Source organism: Trichomycterus rosablanca, chromosome 3, assembly GCF_030014385.1.
Source record: "Trichomycterus rosablanca isolate fTriRos1 chromosome 3, fTriRos1.hap1, whole genome shotgun sequence".
Classification (NCBI taxonomy): Eukaryota; Metazoa; Chordata; class Actinopteri; order Siluriformes; family Trichomycteridae; genus Trichomycterus; species Trichomycterus rosablanca.
The window spans coordinates 54,604,814-54,610,961 of record NC_085990.1 but is presented as its reverse complement, the minus strand read 5'-3'; the positions used below and the strand labels follow the sequence as shown (position 1 = coordinate 54,610,961).

At 38.0% G+C, this 6,148-nt stretch overlaps 1 long non-coding RNA gene across 3 annotated transcripts; it reads right to left on the bottom strand.

Annotated features, from left to right (window-relative positions):
- Positions 1 to 824: 824 nt before the first annotated feature.
- Positions 825 to 4,328, bottom strand: LOC134309993 (uncharacterized). 3 transcript variants are annotated; one of them, XR_010011249.1, is made up of 4 exons: positions 4,079 to 4,328; positions 3,303 to 3,454; positions 1,381 to 1,490; positions 825 to 1,232 (listed from the first exon to the last, which is right to left on the bottom strand). It is a non-coding gene; the product is annotated as an uncharacterized LOC134309993 (long non-coding RNA). The 3 variants fall into 3 exon arrangements; XR_010011248.1 differs by having other exon boundaries at positions 4,091 to 4,328; XR_010011250.1 differs by having other exon boundaries at positions 4,174 to 4,328.
- Positions 4,329 to 6,148: the final 1,820 nt, after the last annotated feature.

Sequence of the window (6,148 nt, the reverse complement as noted above, 5' to 3'; positions counted from 1 at the left end):
TGCTGCTGCTATTTGGATCACAAAGCTGATCTTAACTGCTCCAGTCCTGGGGGTGTAAAACGTTATAAAAAGTTCATGTTGGGGCGCTCAGGTGGCGCAGCTGTAAAAACACACGCTGCAAACCAGAGCTGGATCTCAAATACATCGTATCGAATCTCAGCTCTGCCTTGCCGGCTTGAGGCTGAGCGGCTATATGAACAACGATTGGCCTGTTGTTCAGTTGGGTGTGACTAAAGCCGGATGTGGGTCTCTCTCTGTCAAAATGGTGCAATTACGACGTCTGCTGGCTGATTAGAGTCGTCTACACAGAGATGAGGAAGGAGTGCTCTTAGGGTGTGTCTCTCCGTACACAACGCTAGGTGGCACAACACTCGTCAATGTGTGGGTGATAAGATGCAGGCGGCCGCTGCTCACATGTTGGAGGGGGCGTGGGTTAGCTTCGATCTCCTCGGTCAGGGCAGGGATCAGCATAAGCAGAGAGGAAGCACAATGCAAATTGGGCAATTGGACGCGCTAAAGGGGGAGAAAATGTATTTAAAAAAAAGTCAGTGTTGGTTTGCAGTTTAGTTAAAATAAGCAATAATACCCAGGTTTTTGGATCACACTAAATGACCTAAAACCAGTAAGAAAATATGTAAATTAAGCATTTTAATCATGATATAAGCATTAAAAATTCAGTTTCCATTCAGAAAAGTAAGATATAGAGACTCAATACAAGTCTATTTCTCTCATTCAAGTCTATTGGTAAGACTGCATTGCTAGTAATCCGAGACTCAAAAGAATGTACTTTATACTCTAATTAAAACATCATACACCAAGAAGAATTTTGGTGTAAATTTTTATTAACTTTAACAAGTGTGCCATCATGGCAGCTTTACACAACAAGCAGGTTCAGGCAGCTTCTGAAAATTCTATTAAAACACGTAAATCTTAGATGTCAAGGCTTTCCAATAACAATGTCCCTCTGTATACAACATTAACAACATTGCTTGGTCTTCATATACCATCTTTAAACATAAAAAATAACAATAAAAAGGGTCCTTCAATCTGGACCTGACTTGCAGCACATAATAGTACACCATGACGTACAGAACACCTTGGTGCAGCAGGTCTTTGGGGAATGTTCTCACTGGGTTCTTCCCAACACTGATCATGCAGTTATCCTGGTCAGTTAGAAGCAGGGGGGCTGATAGACGACATCTGCTAAGAACAGCAGCAGCGTTTTCAGAGGGCTGAAAAAACAGAAACCAAAGGCACTATAAGCCACAGACATGAACAGAACAAACTATATTCAGGATTTAAATCACAACTTAAAGTTTCTTTGCAAGCAGTTTAGTGAACTATCTAAACAATAAATAAATAACAGTTGACAATACTTACCATGAGAATATGAAACAGAGCCTCACTCGGCTGTCCCAGTTTCTGTGGTGGTGCAACTCCTGATGGGAAGAGTGCTGGAAGGCCGTTCAAAATCTCAGTGGACTGTTGCACTATTTAAAGAAAAACAATGTCTTACTGAAATTAAAATCACTTTTAAAATAAATTTCTCTTCCAAAATGTTTATAATATGTCATATCCAATTCCCTTCATTTCTGCCTGGCCACACCACAGGATTTACAATAATTACACATTTATTTTACCTTCAGTCACAGAAACCCCCAGACTTCAAAATCTACCCAGAATACAACAGACACCACCAAACGTGTACAAACCAGAGTTCTAGACCAACCTGAGAGCTCACAACATTCCTCATGAACAGACATGACTTTAGACGGGGCTTCAGACTACCGCTTGTTGAGGATGATAAAAATAGCACATGGGATATTTTACTGATTACTGATAAACTGTTTTGCTTCAGGGTCGAGTGGTAAATAAAGACTTAACACTCAACATCTATAAAACAATCATTTACTAATAAAGCAGTATTTCATCCAGACATTATTTTAAATCACTTTTATTTCTTCATCAAGTTTTTACCACAAGCATAATGCACATTTCTATCTGTAATGAGAATGTATCGTAGCATCAAGCAGTAAAGCAGTTTTGTCTGTTTGTGTTTAACACGCTCTTAAACATAGACAAACTTTCTAACAACATTTAAGTAACATTTCCTGTTAGAGTCTCTCTGTAATCTGGTCAACCTTCAAAGTACTAATCACAAACTACAATGTAATGTTTGTGTTCAGTGATCAGCCAATTTAGTGATTTTCAAACTTAAATTAGAAATATGTTTGTGCTCTATTCTTCTTTCAGCCATAAATGATGATAAATGTTAATAATCGTTTATAATTACTGTTTGCTAGCTATTTACATCAATCAACCATAACATTAACACCACCTCCTTGTATCTACACTCATGGTCTATTTTATCAGCTCCACTTACCATACTGGAGTACTTTGTAGTTCTACAATTACTGACTGTAGTCCATCAGTTTCTCTGCATACTTAGTTATCCCTCTTCCATCCTGTTCTTCAATGGTCAGGACCACCACAGAGCAGATATTATTTAGGTGGTGGATGATTCTCAGCACTGCAGTGACTCTGACATGGTGGTGGTGTGTTAGTGTGTGTTGAACTAGTACGAGTGGATCAGACACAGCAGTGCTGCTGGAGTTTTTAAATACCGTGTCCACTCACTGTCCACTCTATAGACACTCCTACCTTGTTGGTCCACCTTGTAGATGTAAAGTCAGAGACGATCGCTCATTTCTTGCTGCAGTTTGTGTTGGTCATCCTCTAGTCCTTCATCAGTGGTCACAGGATGCTGCCCAAAGGACGTTGTTGGCTGGTGGACTCAGCAGTGGAACTGAGATGCTTAAAAACTCCAGTAGCACTGCTGTCTTATCCACTCATACCAGTGCAACACACACCAACACACCACCATCACATCCGGGGGTCCTGACCATTGAAGAACAGGATGGAAGAAGGATAACTTAGTATGCAGAGAAACTGATGGACTACAGTCAGTAATTGTAGAACTACAAAGTACTCCAGTATGGTAAGTGGAGCTGATAAAATAGACCATGAGTGTAGATACAAGGTGGTGTTAATGTTATGACTGATCTGTGTATGATGCCCATTACAATGCATGCTGGTTCTGAAGAGCCACAATATTACAGTATTTACATCAAATTGTTATTAGAAGAAAACCTAAATACAATATTAACCTCCACTGATGTGTTTTCATGAATGAAGTTCATTATAAGTAATAAAGTGATGCTTTATAATATTTTAGACAGCTGGTGCCTCTAGGGGAGCAAACTGCTGAATAAATGTTGAATAATGAATTATATTGAATTTACCTTCATCCAGAGTCACTGGTGACCTCATGACATTTTTCATGACTCCAAAGAACTGAACTTTAGAACAGAATGTTTTCCATCTTTCCCTCAGTTCTGTGGTGTAGCTGTGATGGTCAGATTAAAGAAAATCCTCCATCCAACTCATCCATCACCTGTAAACAAGCACAAACAGCCATGAGAACATATTTTAGAGAACTAGAACTGAAGCTTCTGGATTTATATTTAATCTCTATTTCTGGTCTAAAACTGAGATCACTATTGTCACAATTTATTTGGGCCATAAGGAGAAAAATCTGATTTAAAAGATATTTTAAAGAGTTTACAAAAAGTATAAATATAAATGTATATGTACACGGCCTTCTAAACAAAGTATAATTTACACAACATTACAAATAAACAAAATACTAAGAGATGAGTTACAAGAATGACTAAAATACTTCAAACAGCAAATATTAACTGTGTATTCAAATGTATTCTTTACAATAAGTCAATGTTTTACATAATACTGTTTCTTATACATCAAATGACAATTTCACAAACATAAGCTGATTAAAAATGTTCTTTATAGCAGCAAAGTAAAGAATCAGAAGAAAAGAACAAAACTATTTATTATTACTTGTGTTCATCACTACAGGCTCCACAATAACACAACATGAGCCATGACATGATTCTACTGCAGTATTATTACTGCAATAATCATTCATTTCTCCTGATTTATTACTTCTGGTTACAAGTTATTCCTCCAAAACGCTTCTAATAAATCACCAGACTTTTACCCTCTTCCTTACATGGAAACTTTTAGCAGATTGTTCTCCACAAAGTTCTTCTCCTGTCCCTAACACCACGTTCACCAGGCTGAAGTGACCCTCACCTGTGGAGCCGCTTGTACATGAACAGTTTCAAACCAGTTCAGAAGCTCAAACTCACTTCACTCACATTTAAAAACTCTCATTTTAACTTTCATCTCCTAAATGAAACTTCGTTGTTTTTCCCTCTTACAGAAAGCAGCACTCATGTTTACTCTGTGAGGCTTCGTCCCAAATCACTCCCCCTTCCCTATGTAGTGCACTTCGTAGGGCATATTAGCGCTTCCACCCCAAACAGTGAAGTAGTGCACTAGATAGGGAACAGGGAGTGATTTGAGACACTACATACGGAACCATTGTAAAGAGCAGCTCTGTGTTACCTAATAAATTACATTATCCAAGAATCCAGTGTTACCATCACAATTTTCATTTAAAATCATCTTCTATTGTCCAGCTACACTCGGTTATAAAACCTGAAAACAATTAAGAACAAAATGCTGACTTTAAAGTTAAGCTAGCTAGCTAAGTTAATTAGGTCAATGCTAATGTAAATGAACCTGGATAAAACTCTGTACAAGAACAATACTGACTCACAAAACTCAATTAACTCAACATTCCAACTGAAAATAGAATTATTAGCTGAGCTGTAAGTGCTGCGGTGGAAATATCATCCAGGGTTTCTTTATTTGAGTTGTTTGTGGTTAGACTGAAATTTGGGTTGGAAGAACGTTCTGGTGGGAACTGAGGAGGAACGATCGATCTCATGTTGTAAAAGAGAGAAATTCATTTGATCAGGCAGCTCTGTTCTGGTTAGCTGTTTGAATTGATCACATGTGTTGCATTTATTACAGCTCTAAAACACTAATATAATTAAACAAAAACAGCTCAACATTACCGGTGACTGTTTAAGGGGAAACCCCCCCCGATTCGCAGGTTTTTGTTTTGGGTGTGACGTGGCTAGTTAATCTTGATGGAACCAGTTGTACTAACAGGGATGTTGAAGGTGCTGCTGTGGCTCTGTAGCTTTTTCCATTCTAGTGTTTAATAACTTCATCCTCAAGAACTTTAGCAGCTTCTCCACCTTTAACATGATTAATACTTGTGTGTAAAATCTTCTACCTCAATAACAACATACTTTAGAGAGAGAGACTCCACACTAATGTTATTGCTAATGTTAATGCTCGGATTGGTGTCGTGTACCTTATGAGAGAGATAATAGTCTAAGTGTGGGGCCAAAAGGTCAAAGGTTATGTGTAAGAAGATTATGATGACAGACTAGAGCTGCAGCTATCGATTATTTTTGTAATCAAGGATTCTACAGATTATTCCATCGATTAATCGAGTAATCAGATCAGAAATACTTTTGCTTTATTAAAGAGTAATAGTAAATATATATAAGATAAAATAAGACGTGTCTTAAACACAAAGGTATCCGGGCAACCTGAAACTAAAGTGTAAATAATAATAAATAATAAAACATCAACATTTCCTTTAAGCTGTGCAGCTTTCAGAACTAAACGTTTCAACTACAGCTGATACAGAACATAAAGCTTTAATGTTTTGTTGGAAGGATTTGTGGTGTTTGTAGGAGGCAAAACAAGTTCTGTCAGGATTGTATCTCCTGGATGAGGTAAATATGGCGTCTGTGTGCATGTGTGTTTGCCTAAACCCTCAAAGAATCATGTGGTGGTTACAATGAAGAACACAGATGAAAACAGAAGCTCTGATGGGATGGATGTTGCTGGAATACACATCAAGGACTTGGACCAGCGTTGGATAACGTGCTGCATTTGTTTTCCACCATGACAGAAGATTCTCCTTCTTGGACAAGGGATGTTCTCCAGAATTCATTAAGATCTCCTTCTGTACAGTTTGGTTTAACTGCTGCTCCTCTTCATCACTGGTGCTGGAGTCTGATGATGACCCCAGTATGTATGTACATCTGTTTAAAGCAACTGACAACCAAACCAGCACTGATGCTGAACCAGATAATTTAGATCTATCAGCATCATGTAAGTGTTTATCTCAAATATTTGATAA